The sequence below is a fragment of the Bufo gargarizans genome, chromosome 2 (assembly GCF_014858855.1).
Source record: "Bufo gargarizans isolate SCDJY-AF-19 chromosome 2, ASM1485885v1, whole genome shotgun sequence".
Classification (NCBI taxonomy): Eukaryota; Metazoa; Chordata; class Amphibia; order Anura; family Bufonidae; genus Bufo; species Bufo gargarizans.
The window spans coordinates 195,750,107-195,766,101 of NC_058081.1; the positions used below are offsets into that span (position 1 = coordinate 195,750,107).

The 15,995-nt window shown below is 41.4% G+C and overlaps 1 long non-coding RNA gene across 1 annotated transcript in view; it reads left to right on the forward strand.

Moving 5' to 3' along the window:
• The window catches only part of LOC122928272, a 49,824-nt gene that overhangs the window by 648 nt on the left and 33,181 nt on the right, over positions 1–15,995 (forward strand). The gene's annotated exons all lie outside the window — the stretch shown is intronic.

Sequence of the window (15,995 nt, forward strand, 5' to 3'; positions counted from 1 at the left end):
AGTCTGAGATCAGACCCTTATCAGCCTCAGATCAGACTCCTCAACCTCCATCTGCCTCAGATGAGACCCTCACCCCCAGCCTTCATCAGACCCCCATCAGCCTCAGATCAGATCCCCATCAGCCTCACAGAACAGGTTGTAATTCGTAGTATACAAGAAGAAAAATATTTTTCCACCACCAGGAGCAAAACAGTAACAATGCAGTTACATGACAAGAATCTACATAATTAATTATATGCTAAATAGTTTCAAGTCCAATTTATTTATGAGATAGCCAAGATGATTGTCTATAAAATGATGGTAGTTTCACATTCGAAGCTGTAGTGGATGGTGAGATATGAAGCCTGAAAGTCAAAAGTGCAAAACGTTACCCTTTTGCTTGTCAGTGTACATGAGGAGCCCAAAAAGAGGATATCACAAATATCATATTTGGTGATAGTGAAGTCTTTCAACATCTGCCAAAGTAAAGGTACTATTCAGCTGTTCGAGGGACCGTATTTTTATCCACACTATCAGTAAGGAGAAAGAGACCCACAACGACCAAGCCCGCACCATATGGAATGTTATAGACCAGTGGTGGCAAACCTATGGCACGGGTACCAGAAGCAGAACTCAGAGCCCTCTTTGTGGGCACCCGCACCCTGCCATAGACTTTTCCTGCCATTCATCGGTGCAGGTCGCATTATGAACAGCACAGGCAGTGCATTGAATGTAGGCTATTATAGCTAAATGATAAAGTACATGGAAGATATACTATATTGGACTGTAGAATTTAGGTAAAATTGCCGTGTTGGCACTTTGTGATAAATAAGTAGGTTTTGGGCTCCAGTTTGAGCATTTGGTCTGTAAACAGTTCGCCATCACTGTTATAGACGGATTACAAAAAGTTTGGGATATTTGGCTTGTGGGTGAAATTTCAGGATGAACCTAAAATGAACTCTAACCTTTACAGTTGAACTTAATGTGTCCTTGTGACTTTTCAATGCAAATGTCCAGCTGTTTAATGATTCAGTACTTTTTGCACAACTTCTCTAACAAGGAGCTTAACGGCAAAATCTACAACTGGTGTATGATCCATGAATCACCCAATACATTTCCTGGTTCAATTAGAATTGGTATTTAAACAGTCCTCCTCATCATGCTGTGTCACATTTTGACATCATGAGACCCCAACAATTGATCAACAGTACCCTGCCATTGCGAGGCTTCAAGCAGGATGTTTTCAGGCAGAAGTGGCCACTGAGCTTAGAGTGTCACAGAATGTCATCAGCAGGTTACAACATATATTCAGAGAGACTAGAAGAGTCACTGAAAGGCATAGATGTGGACGTCCTTTGGCTACATCACACATTGATGACCGATTCATTGTGAATTGTGAACAATACCCTGCAGAAACAGATGATGAATGCCACACAACTCCAGGCACATTTAAGGGAGGTGAGAGGCACCCAAGTGTCATGTCAGACCATTTAAAACCATTTAAATCAGCGTGGCCTGCATGCTAGATGACCTGCAAGGTTACCTGGCCACATCACCAGTCACAGGCATGGGCCAGAAGGCATCTACACTGGACAAGGGACCAGTAGGCCTCAGTGCTGTTCACTGATGAAAGTCGATTAACGCTGAGCAGAAATTATGGCCACCAACGATGTTGAAGACATCAAGGAGAGCACTATGCATCAGCCACTGTTGTCGCCAGACAAGCCCTTGGTAGTGGTGGTGTTACAGTGTGGGCTGGTGTGTCTAGTCAATACAGAACTGCCCTATACTTTGTGAATGGTACAGTGACAAGCACATACTACTTGAATAACATTATTATTCCAGTCATTGTGCCTCTGCATGAACAACACAGGCCTAATTTAATCTTCATGGATGACAATGCACCAGCTCATCAGTAGGGACTGGCTGCTGGAGACTGGGGTACCTCAAATGGAGTGGCCTGCACTTTCTCCAGGCCTGAATCCCATTGAAAACATATGGGATCAGCTGAGTCGCTGTGTAGAAACTCAATGCCACATGACAAGTTTTTGAGACATCAACATTTTTGTGGGGATATACCCACTACTGTTGTTGGCTTTTGTTTCAATAAATTGTTTGAGATGACCATTGCATCTACTTAATTGCCCTTCTTTCATGATATAATATCACTGTAGCGTGAACTTTTAAGTTTTCCATAAATTTTACCCATAAGCCAAGTATCCCTACCTTTTTGTTAGTAGTGTATGAAAAAAGGAAATCCTCAAAGAAGGATGGAAGGCCAGGGACAAGCGTTTATGAGACGAGTCCCAGATATGTTTTGTAAAACTCATCGGACCCAATAGAGCAAGATTTGGAGGGATAGGGTACTGACACCTCAATCTCAGTCCTTTTAGTGTATGGCTACTGTAGGAAGGTACAAGGGGTTATCATTGATGGTAGGCATGTGTCACCGAGGTTCCTGGCCTCAGTAAAGTAAGAGCCGGTATTTTCATGTGTCAGCGGCAACTAATGCTGATTGACACTTTTGCTATTTAGTATGGTTGTAAATAGCTGATCCGGGACGGCTCTTATTGGGAGTAGTCAAAGTGCTGGGTGGGTGACTACTCCCCACGTTCCAGGCCGGGTTTTGACAGCACCTGGCTATCCTTAAAAAGGCAGCTGGGCTCAGCAGCAGAGAACGCCCTGTGTGTTGTAATCTGAGCCCTGTGCTGGGCTGAAAAGCTGAGACCCATGTGTTGCGAGAGCAGGCCACCTAAAGCCTGCATTTAGACTGCTGGAGGCAGAACCGCTGACAAGGTAACGTTTTTTGTTATGCACTAACTTTCTATTCGGTGTAAACAAACACCAACCCTGCAAAGAGTGTTTTTTGGTTGACTTTATGAGTGAATAAAGACGGATATTTGAATTACGAACTTGTACTTTGCCTCTGTATTGCACCCGCTTATCCCAACTACCAGAACGAATCCCCACACTGCATAGAAGCCCAAAACGGAATAGCACGTAAATGAGATGCCCAATAGTAATGTATGATATTAGGGACTGAGAGACTGCCTGTATTTACTGCGGAAAGCATGATGGAGCACAGTATAGATTGCAGTTTATCCTGTCAAACTAAATTAAATTTGGCACATTGCAAGAGCTTTGATTTGGATAAGGGGATAGGAGTAGGGAGAGTTGCAAAGCAGCACAATAGCAATAGCAAAGAGAGATACAAGTGTTATTATTTGAGGAGAAGAAAAAAAAAGCAAGGAAAATCACAGGAATATAGGGAGGACTAGGTGGATGAATTCTGAACTCCCAAATACTTTTTTGAGTCAGATATTTTTTATTAAGGTTTTGATCATACAAAATAAAACGAAAAGGAGGGGGAAAAAAGACACAAAACTTACACTACAAAAAAACACCCCCCAACACCCTCATCCCCTCCCACCAAGACCTTTGTGTGCAGTCCAGTCCATAAGTAGCATGCTCTGGATCTCCCAAATAATGTTGATTGCGAATATTCTAATCTCAAATTTTTATTGCGAATATTGGCACTTCGAGAATTCGCGAATATCTAGAATATAGTGTTATATCTTCGTAAGGGTCCATTCACACGTCCATTGTTTCTTTCCTGATCTGTTCCGTTTTTTGCGGAACAGATCTGGACCAGTTCTGTACCCATTCATTTTCAATGGGTCCTGAAAAAAATCGGACATTGTGCTGTCTGATTTTTTTCAGGACCCATTGAAAATGAATGGGTACAGAACTGGTCCAGATCTGTTCTGCAAAAAACGGAACAGATCAGGAAAGAAACAACGGACGTGTAAATGGACCCTTATCGTGAATATTCTAGATATTATTTCATCAGTACCAATGAACCCTCACTGCTTCTTGCTTGTGGGCCAATGAGAAGGCTGCAATATCTTTGACTTTAGGAGTAGTGTTGATCGCAAATTTTCGTATTTTTGTAGCAAATTTTCGCAATCAAGAAAATAATGACTGAAGATCACGAATTTGCGAATATATGACGAATATTCACCTAAATATTCATGAAATATCGCAAATTCGAATATTGCCCCTTCCGCTCATCACTGCTCCCAAATACTTAATGGAATGGTTATTCTACTGGTTCCTATTGACATGTCTCGGACAGTAGTTGTGGTGGGCAAAAGAAACCAGCTGGGGAGCCAGAATCATCAAAACAACATCAGTTTATGGCTTGATGTGGTGAATATTGCTTGTTTTATTTTTTAAAAGGCAACCTGTCACATTGAACTTGGTGTTTGAGCTGCAGGCAGCATATTATAGAGCAGGAGGTGTTGAGCAGATTGAATATGGGAAAAGATTCAATAAAATTTGTATTTTATTAATTTAAATTCCTTTTCATTCTGGGCTTTGAAGTCAGAGAGGTGGTCCTATCAGTGATCAGGTATTTGGCGGTACATTTACACCACCTGGTCATCGCCAACGAGCGTTACTATGAACTCTCGATTGGGCAGTATAAATGTACGGTCAATTACCCGATGAATTAGCTAAATGTGTATTTATTAGGTTATCCGATTGTCTGTGCGCAAACATGATCATAAACACGATCTTCTGCCGGCAAAAACCCGGTCAGTATGGGGAAGTGATGGCATTTGCGATTGCTCCTCCCCATACTCTGGAGGAGATTGGTCTACCAGCGATCGGCAGATTGTCAGGAAGGAAAGATTCCTTCCTGGCTATCTGCCTTAATATTGTTCTGTGTAACAGGACCTTAACAAAACACTGGCTTTATCAATCAAATGAGTACAGGCTAAAACTGGCCTTACAGATGAGATAGCTGTCAGGAAAAAGTTTGTTATGTCAAGTGTCAACAGTTATTTTATCCAATATGACCATAAAAGTGCACGCTTAGTGCATGTTCATTGTAATGGTCAGAAGGGACTGAGGAGCTGTCAGACGTTTCCCTCTGTCAGTGGTTCATCTTCCATAAAAACAAAGGATCAGGTACTGTTGAAGTCCAATATGCTGATCTTTCTTTCCCTAAAAATCTCAGAAGGCTCACATACACATAAGACTGTCATCTGAAACCCCCAAAATGACAGATATAATTTTATGTGTATGGACAGCTTAAATGTGTTGCCCCACATTAAAATGTTAGGTTAGATAACACAAAACAATCAAATTTTTCAACGGCAATCCTTTGAAAAGAATGTTAGCAGTAAGAGACGGGTATTCTCATCAAACTCAAAGTGACAGGTAACCACGCCCCTTTTCTGGTCATAACCCCACCCACTCTATCCATAATGCCGCCCACAATCCCACCCAAACCACTCCTAAAATACCGCCCATTAAAATCTCCTTTTAGATCCGATAAGGTGTTAGTAGTTTAATAAAGTTTTAATATGTTTAAAAATAAAATTATATTAAGCTTGTATTAAAGGGGTTGTCCGTGTTCAGAGATGAACCCGGACGTACCCATATTTTCACCCAGGCAGCCCCCCTGATGTTAGCATCGGAGCATCTCATGCTCCGATGCGCTCCCTTGCCCTACGCTAGATCGTGCAGGACAAGGGCTCTTTTGTTTACAATAACACACTGCCGGGCTCTGATGGGCGTGCTTTAGCACTGCCCTAGCTGTTTTACTGGCTAGGGCAGCGCTAAAGCCCGCCCATCAGTACCGGGCTTCCTGGCAGCCCCATGCAGAGCCCGGTTCGTCACCAAAACTCCTGAAGCTGTGCAATTTAGCGCAGGGAAAAGGAGAGCATCGGAGCATGAACTGCTTTGATGCTCAGGGGGGTTGCCTGGGTGAAAATGGGGGTATGTCTGGGTTCAGCTCTGGACCCAAACAACCCCTTTAAGCTTATATCAACCTCTTATAAAGCTATTATAAATATTGGCAATAGTTATTTGATCCGTCTATCTATCTATAGGACCTTGGATGATGTCACCAGGTCCTGTTCTAATTAATTATTTATCTAACCCAAATCTATCGTTCAATGGATAAATATTTTATCTATCTAACAATCTATCTATCTATCTTTCTATCCAGCTATTTATCTTTTTTAACTATCCAGCTATCTATCTTTCCATCTATTCATATATCTACCTATCTTTCTATCCATCTATCTATCTATCTACAGTTGCAAGAAAAAGTATGTGAACCCTTTGGAATGATATGGATTTCTGCACAAATTGGTCATAAAAATGTGATCTGATCTTCCTCTAAGTCACAACAATAGACAATCACAGTCTGCTTAAACTAATAACACACAAAGAATTAAATGTTACCATGTTTTTATTGAACACACCATGTAAACATTCACAGTGCAGGTGGAAAAAGTATATTCACAGTTGGGATGAGGTTTTGATGTTGGTGTGCTGTGCCTCTTTCTCCACACATAGTGTTGTGTGTTTCTTCCAAACAACTCAACTTTGGTTTCATCTGTCCACAGAATATTTTGCCAGTACTGCTGTGGAACATCCAGGTGCTCTTGTGCAATCTGTAAACGTGCAGCAATGGGCTTTTTTGGACAGCAGTGGCTTCCTCTGTGGTATCCTCCCATGAAATCCATTCTTGTTTAGTGTTTTACGTATCGTAGATTCGCTAACAGGGATGTTAGCATATGCCAGAGTCTTTTGTAAGTCTTTAGCTGACACTCTAACATTCTTCTTTACCTCATTGAATATGTTTTCCATCAATATAGATCGCAGACAAGACTGCAATATACTTACCCTTTTTATGTTGTATGTAATTGAGTTTTATTGGGGGTTTCATATATATTTTTACATTTTTTATATATTTGGCAACCTGGTAGCAACTTTTCCTCCATTAGATGTATTAATTGCATTAATATGAAGAACATATATAAAAAACGCATGTGTTGCTCAAAAACCACATGCAAAATGCATTAATAGCGCAATGATAAAATACACATTCCAGTCCAGGTTTTGAGGAGGACCTGTGGCGGTATAAAAGGACGTGACGTTGTAGCAGGGATATAGCCACTGAGGAAGGGGAGCGAAGTCCCCTAAACGCATCTGGCGTTATACCCCTGCTGTGATAAAGGATCCGGATACGATTAGGACAAAAATCATCTGCAAACTTGGAGCGCTCCATTTTCTGCTACTGTGAGTACTATCTCACTTGAACACCGGAAGAAAGACATCAAATCTCGCGACATCTCTGGAGAGATCACGTGACACATACCAGAGAGCGAGGACGCCGGGAAGCAGCGACAGCCTTGCGGTGGTAAGAGGAAAGCTGGATAACGGAACTGCGGGGAATTAATACATTACCGGTAAGCAATATTTTCCCCCAGCACCGACCACCAGGTGATATTGCTGCCAGTACCACTATAAGCGTTGAGACAGGCGCTCTGCTCCACATGGACCAGATTGCGATTTAATGTGGACGCTATACGTCAATCAGACGGACTTTTGGGAGTTTTTACCGCCTGAATGCAGAGTACATTTAAAATCTAAAGGAACACTGTCCAAAGGCCAATACGGCACGTATTGACAACATAGGTCACAAAAGCAGGATTTGGGTAATACAACCATACCCAGCTGAAAGGACTCTTATCCTTTGAGGCGTTGTTTCATATAGAAGATTTTACCCTATTACCAGTGGATTTCCCTTTTTTATATACACTTTTATGGGACATTTTATATGTTATTATAATTTGTAATCTGTGATGTATTAATAGTGTGATATTTTAGAGTGTGATATATCTTTTACAGTGTGATTATATTTGCTGTTCAAATTTTATCCTATTCAGATTAAATGCTGTGGATGTGACCCACATAGTGAGTGCCAGTCTCACATTTATTCATACTCTAGGATTCTTCTTCACCTCATTGAGCAGTCTGCGTTGTGCTCTTGCAGTCATCTTTACACGACGGCCACTCCTAGGGAGAGTAGCAGCAGTGCTGAACTTTCTCCATTTATAGACAATTTGTCTTACCGTGGACTGATGAACAGCAAGGCTTTTGGAGATACTTTTATAACCCTTTCCAGCTTTATGCAAGTCAACAATTCTTAATCGAAGGTCTTCTGAGAGCTCTTTTGTGCGAGGCATCATTCACATCAGGCAATGCTTCTTGTGAAAAGCAAACCCAGAACTGGTGTGTGTTTTTTATAGGGCAGGGCAGCTGTAACAAATACCTCCAATCTCATCTCATTGATTGGACTCCAGTTGGCTGACAACTCACTCCAATTAGCTCTTGGAGATGTCATTAGTCTAGGGGTTCACATACTTTTTCCACCTGCACTGTGAATGTTTACATGGTGTGTTCAATAAAAACGTGGTAACATTTAATTCTTTGTGTTATTAGTTTAAGCAGACTGTGATTGTCTATTGTTGTGACTTAGATGAAGATCAGATCACATTTTATGACCAATTTGTGCAGAAATCCATATCATTCCATAGGGTTCACATACTTTTTCTTGCAACTGTATCTATCTATCTTTCCAGCTATCCAAGCTATCTACATATTAATCTAACTGTCTATCTTTCCAGCTATCCATCTATCTTTCTATCTATCTATCTTTCTATCCAGCTATCTATCTTTCCATCTATTCATATATCTACCTATCTATCTAACTATATCTATCTAGCTATCTATCTTTCCAGCTATCCAAGCTATCTACATATCAATCTAACACATATATATCTTTCTATCTATCTATCTATCTATCTATCGATCTAACAATTTATCTATTTATCTATCTATTTATCTTGCTATCTATCTTTCTATCAATCTATCTATATAGCTAACTATCTATATATGTTTCTATCTAACTGTCTATCTTTCCACTTTCTTTCTATCTATCTATCCATCTATCTAACAATTTATCTATCTATTATCTAGCAGGTTTATTTGAAGTATCCAGCTTTCCCGAAGCTATTAAATCATCATCAAGCTAATAAAAGTCTATGAAGAATAAAAGCGTATAAAAAACGCATGAACTTCTTAGAATCTTTAAAAGATTCATCTATCTTCTAATAAGCCATCTGGCGATCATTTTGTACAAACACCTGTCAAATGTAGAAATCCACAATGTATAGTCAGCCTAATATACGAGCAGCACCAATTTTACATGGTCTTTTCTTATTCCAAATTTTCTTACTTTTAGGAATAAGGTTCAACGTCTCCATAAGAACCGATAGCTTTTGTCGTGTAGTACTGTTTTTCTCAATATTTCAGATATGTAAAACAAATAAGAACATTATCAGACATTATATATAAATACATTTTAATAAACATTCAAAGTAAAATTTACAACGTTAACCAAACCTTCTGCAACAAAGTTGTGTAAAACAAATAAAAACATTATCAGGGACTACATACAATGACATTTTTACAGACACTTCAGTTTCAGTATGCAGCGATGTGCACAGAGCTCTAGACACTGCTCTGTTTGTGGTGTTCCCATGTAGACGGCGGTCATGTGATCTTTTTTGAACACATGATCACTTACTCTGCTAAGGCTACTTTCACACTAGCGGCAGGACGGATCCGACAGGCTGTTCGCCGCGCTGCCAGACCGCCGCTCCGTCCCCATTGACTATAATAGCGCAGCACGGCAGTTCGCGGTCAGAGGCCGCCAGACTAAAAAGTCGGACATGCAGGACTTTTAGTCCGGCAGCCTTTCGCCGTGCACTGCCGTGCTGCTCCGTAGCTCCGCCACGTCTCCATTATAGTCAATGGGGATGAAGCGGCGGTCCGGCGGCACGGGGAAATAGCGGCAGGACGGATCCGACAGGGTGAACAGTCTGTCGGATCCGTCATGCCGCTAGTTTGAAAGTAGCCTTACCAGCCTTCTTTGTTTGTGGTGTTTCTATGGAGTGGTGATCGCGTGACTTTTTTTGATCACATGATTGCTTTCCATTCTCTGTGGATACTTCCTGACATGCGCGATCTCTTTATTGAGACGCCAAGCCACATGTGCGATTCCATGCTGGTGCAGGTACAGTTCCTATTTCCTCCCACCCATCAATTATGTTTTTAATCAGCACACATGATTTGGCACATCTGTATGTAATATATCTGTTATGATGCACTGCAGTTTATTTCTGATTATAGGCACTTTTCATGTGTATTTACATGATATTTTTATCCTGCACATGATTCACGTATTTGATTGTGGATTCAATGATTTTTTATGAAATATTTTGGATATATTTGCACTATGATGGTTAATTATTTCACTTATTCAATTATTAATGTTGATGGTATTTATACTTGCAATTTGCACCATATGTATTGTCACTGCTTGAAAAAGTTTCTATAGAGAGAACCGAAATGTCGCGTCTGGTGTAATAAACACGATATTTATCTTTTGAAGTGCCGTGGAATTTTCATTTTTATTATTACCTAGATAGATATATAGATGGATAGAAAGATAGGTGGATAGAAATATAAATAGAAAGATAGATAGATAGATAGATAGATAGATAGATAGATAGATAGATAAATAGATAGATGATTGATAGATAGCTATGTTATAGATAGTCGGATAGATGGATAGAAAGATAGATAGATGGATAGCTGGAAAGATAGACAGTTAGGTAGATAGATAGATAGATAGATAGATAGATAGATAGACAGACAGACAGATAGATAGATAGAAAAATGAATTAAAAATATTTCCGATTGATTTTAGAAAAAAATGAACGTGTTGTACTCTCCTTTGTAACAAAGTGCATGAAACAATTATGTATGCGTTGCTGTAATTACGCACAAACGTGTCTACCCTACTGAGTTATTGAAAAATGTACTGTGATGCGTCGTAAATAAAAACATTTTGCTTAAATCACGTAGACCTTGATTTTAGTTATTTCCCTAATGAAACAAAATGATTTCGCAACCCTTAAATAACGTCTTAGGACATGTCAGAACACGTCTTCAACATTCTCGGACATGCCCTGACGCGCTTCGCAAAATGGGCTGCGTATTTCAGAAAATGGACGCTGCGGTCAAAAATAGGGCTTCTGATTCGGACCCCAGGAAAGTTAGGTACTGCGGCTGACAACAGTTCTGTTGTTTCTGTTGCTGCTCCCGTGAAAAGAGCAAAATACAAATCTGTATGGAGCCGCTAAGGACGGATATGTCTACAAGATGTTATCGGCCCCCAGGAAAGTTGGGTGCCGTAATTAGCTATTGTTAATATTTATAAGTGCTACGTATCTGCGTTAGTTGCGGTGATCAAACATTTTGCTTAAATCATGCATGCCTTCGATTTTATTAAACAAGATCGTATATAATTAAAAGCAAATTTAAAAACATCGCAGGTCTGACGCCTAGTAACATTTGTGCAAACGGAGTAGGCTTCTAAAATTTGGTAAGTGTTTGTACAACTGTTCGACAGCTGCCGTATTAGAAACTAGAAAGATAGATATGTTGAATATCTGTGATAGATAGTTAGATTGATATATAATAGAAAAAATAATTATCCATTGAATAATAGATTTGGGTTACATAGAAATGTAATTAGAACGGGACCTTCGGTGACATGAACTCTTAAATAACGTCTTAGGACCTGCCCGAACATGCCCAAAATCTCAAAGATCATAGATGACTAGCTAGATAGCTGTCTAGATAGTCAGCTATCATCCTGCAATTCCTCTCCATGCTTTTAGTGGTTGAAGGACCTGTAATGATACTCTGGACTGCTGCCTTTGCGGGACCTTCAATGACATCACAATGGGGCGGGGTTGGGGGCGGAAGTGGGCTGGGGTTATGGGCGGAAAATGGGGCGTTTCAGTGACATCATCAAAGGTCCTAGAAAAAATAGATAGATAGATAGTAGTGATGGGAAGTTCGGATCTTTGAGCTGAATCGGTTCATTTGAATCAGCTCATTCAAATGAACCGATTCATGAATCGGATCTTCGGTTCACTTCATGAGCCGGCAGAAGCAAGTGAACTGAAGATCAATGCGCATGCTCAGCTCATCGAATCTTCGGTTCACTTGCTGAGTCGGCTCTCAAGTGAACCGAAGGTCAGGAGGCTCCTGGCAAACACAGCTCTGCTGCAGTGAGCAGACTGTGATGTAGTGCTTATAGTTGTTGCAGGGACTCAGATAATTGTCTGAGAGTTTTAGTTAATAGAATCGTGTCACCGAGTCCCTACCAGACTTCCTGCTCTGCTACAGCATGTAGCAGAGCTGTGTGTGTACAGGGTGCATGCAGCAGTGTAGCATGATGCTACACTGCTGCATGCACCCTGTACACACACAGCTATGCTACATGTGCTACATGCTAGATCAATGCCCCCCCTTCCCCCGGACGGACTTACTTACAGGGAGCCGCAGAGCAGGGATCCTGGCAGGGACTCGGTGACTCACAGTTCTTTTAACTCAAAAGAATCAAATGAGTCTCTGACTCATTCGATTCTTTTAACTAATAGACTCAGCCGATTCTCTGAGTCCCTGCGACTCCCACTGTGCTGGGAGTCAGTGCTGCGGCCTCTGATTGGTTGGAGGGCGGGGCTAGCGTCCACTGGCTGCCTCTGATTGGTTGGAGGGCGGGGCTATTACACTGCTACTGCTGCCTCTATGCTGATCTGACTGAGCCGTTTCATATCGGATCGGCTCAGTCAGAGGAACCGACTCTTCCGGATCAGTGAACTGAATCGGTTCAAAAGAACGATTCGTTCATGATCCGGACATCACTAATAGATAGATAGATGCCTGATAGATAGATTAGTTAGTTAGATAGATGGATGGATAAATTGATAGATAGATGTGTGATAGATTAAAAATTTGGGTACACTGTGTACACAGCATTCCAGGACACATACATACTTCTTTCCACAGTTAGAGGACTGCTTGCAAGTGAAATGCAGCTGGCCTGTCTAAAATTTGTAGATGGCAACTTTAAGTGGGCCAGTTATTGGGGACAAGCATTCGTACACCTGACCAGTAAACTTCTGCTACTTATACCACCAAAAGCTACTGCCACCTTTACCATTGACATGTCCAGCAAGACTGCCACAAATAGGTCTAAAATTTATGGAAGAAAGCAGTCATGGTTTTCTTATCCTGCACAACTGCAGCGACCCGAAGGGGAGGCAAGGATGGTAGTAGTAGTATCAGTAGTGGCTCTAAGGGTGGTAGTAGTACTCACAGATCACACAGATCTCTAGAGCCATACAGTGACTGGACGTTGCACCCTTTCCTCCCTCAGGACACTCCCTGGTATTAGGGCTCCTGCGTAGTGGCAGTTGGGGTGCCCTTGATGGTTGATGGCCTGGCAGGGTGCAAAGCAGGAGGGTAGATGCCAAGGACTGGCTGATGTATGGTGTCAATGGAGTCAATAACCAGGTTGTAGTAAATAAAGTCTTTCTTTACTAAGGTGAAGATGGGAGTAGTTTATACAACAGTAAAAGAAGTATATTACAGTGCAATCTTCTCCCAATAGCACTGTATGGACAGCAACAAATGATGGTAGATGTCATACTCCCTCCTTCTCAAAATACACTTTTCGGTCTCTCAACAGAACCACAGGCAGTTCACGGACAGAGGCATGCAGTTTTAGATACAGTTGGCCAGTCAATCTCAAAGTGTGGTAGGATGGTTTTACAATATTCCCTTCCGCAAAGTCTTTCTATCATAAAAAAGCATAATAGCTTGCTGTCTGTATCCGATGCACAGGCTAAATAAGGTTCTAAACCTTCTTATACCTACATCTCCAGCGTACTCTGGTAGTAGAGTTGCTTTCTTGGCAGCTAAGTCTCAGAGATGAATGTTCTCTGAACCTGCACCTTGTTCTTAGGAGCTAGCACATGCAGGTCTTGTCCCTTTCTTTGCTAAACTAGACTTAGTAACCAGAGGGCAGAACAAGTCTATCACCCTGGCATTCTAACACAATTTGCGAATCTGTTAACCGTTAGGTTGTCCATACAGTGCTATTAAGTGCATATGCATAATAAATTACAACATTTAAATCAATAGCATTGCAATAATTCTTAAAGCAGTAATTAACCCTTTGCAGTAGTCCTTCTGCGGTACTGCACAAGTCCTTTAAGACTAGATAGGTATTAATCCTTCAATTTGACATCGTCTCCCTTTAGGTTTTGGGCTGACTTTTGGCCAAAAAATAAATAATGTTTTGCTGTGTGAACTGTGCCTTAGATGTTATTCATACATGGTGAAAGTTTAAAAAAAAAATTATATACAAATTGCAGCAGGGGCTATCTGAAAATGTTTTGTTATGTAATGTTATGTATTGCAACCAGCCTAGCTTGGATGGCACATCCAAGGTTAGCAACCCTGGCTCCTCCCTTGTAGAAAGCTAGGTGGTGGCTGGCTCCACCCCAAGTTTGAGAGAGTTCTAGGGAGAGTTCAGAAAAGAAGGATGCAGTGACCTATGCTCCCTCTTCTCAGGCCCAAGAAGGCTTCAGAGATGGAAACAGATTTCTGCAAGACCCACAGGAAGAGAGAAAGAGAAGAATAGAAAGAGAGGAAGGTAAAGGAGTACTTACAATCTGAATGGTCAAGCATAGGAGTCAGCAAGGAAACCTGCTACTTTAGCCATTCAGACTTTGCTGTTGTGAGGGACACCGTTAAGACACCCTTCAAACTTGGACATGTCCTGGCCAGACATGTCTCCAAAATCCTGTATCCTGCAGTGGACATTAGAGCCATTATTGCCAAGGTTCTGTTGCCCCCATAGATGAGAGAGACTTTAGCAAGATAGTGTACAAAGGGGGCAATAAGTTCCATCATTGCCTAAATCCTTACATTGCTATCTGGGAGAGAATTACACTGCATACAGTTAGAACTGTGTCTGCTATAGTTGGATGTATTACAATTCCCATTTTGCACTTGAATAAAGAGAGATAGTTGTTATTCTACTACAGGCCTGGTTTTACAACTCCTACACCATATGCTGGCCATTGCACCTTACACGCCCTGCCTTGCTCCCATCCAAACACCTAACATGAAGGGCACCCCAGCTACCATCAGACAGGAGCCCCAGAATCAGGGTGTGCCCCGAGAGTAGAAAAGGTGCTAAATCTTTTCAATCCACTACCATAGGAAGTAATGGTGTGAGGACAGCCACTGTAATCGACTGTCACAGCCAGAGCCACTACTACTCCCATCCTCCGATCTGGCTCCTCATGGGCTCGCTACTAAAGCATCATTAGCCGGCTTCCTGTGTTCATGATGGCTTACTATTGCAAAGCAGGGAAATTGTAAAATACTAAAACAGTAAAGGTTTCATGAAGACATGCTTTGTGAACTTGACCAGAGGAGCATAACGCACTACTGTGTGTCCTTTCTAGAGCTTCAGTTCCAAACTCCCTTGGTTTTACCTATACACATTACATACCAACTTTGATTGGATTGGCAAATTACCAACTGGATATGGGGATCTCCCATTACTACTCCAATAGATGAACAGTTGAAATTAATCATGCCACATCATTTTTTTTTCTATACTGTAGGAGGTATCTGACAGCAGCTTATTCCCTCTTTCCCCCTCCTATTCCCTTCTCCCAAGCTTCAGGCTTTAGTTCACACCTGCGTTTTGGTTTCCGTTTGTCAGACCCGTCCAGGGCTCTCACAAGTGGTCCAAAACGGATCATGGAAAAGGATCTGCTCAGAATGCATCAGTTCAGTCTTCATTCCGTTATGGTGTCCGTCTGATGAAACTGAGCCAAACGGATCCGTCCTGGCACACAATGTAAGTCAATGGGGACAGACACAATCTGGCAGAATAGAAAATGGATCCGTCCTCCACTGACTTTCAGTGGTGTTCATGACGGATCCGTCTTGGCTATGGTAAAGATAATACAAACGGATCTGTTCTGAACAGATGCAGACGGGTGTAATATCTGAACGGATCCGTGAAAGGAGCCTAAGCTGTGTTTTGGTGTTGTGGCTGTCATAGGGACCTTAACATGCAGCCACAATGTTCATTCATTTCAGGCAAGATTGTTGCCGTAATTATCTTTATTTAGTCCATTTAAGATGTAAAAACATAAAAATGTTCTGGGCTAAGACATAGAAGATTACCCTCGGCATGAGTGCCTTGTTGTTTC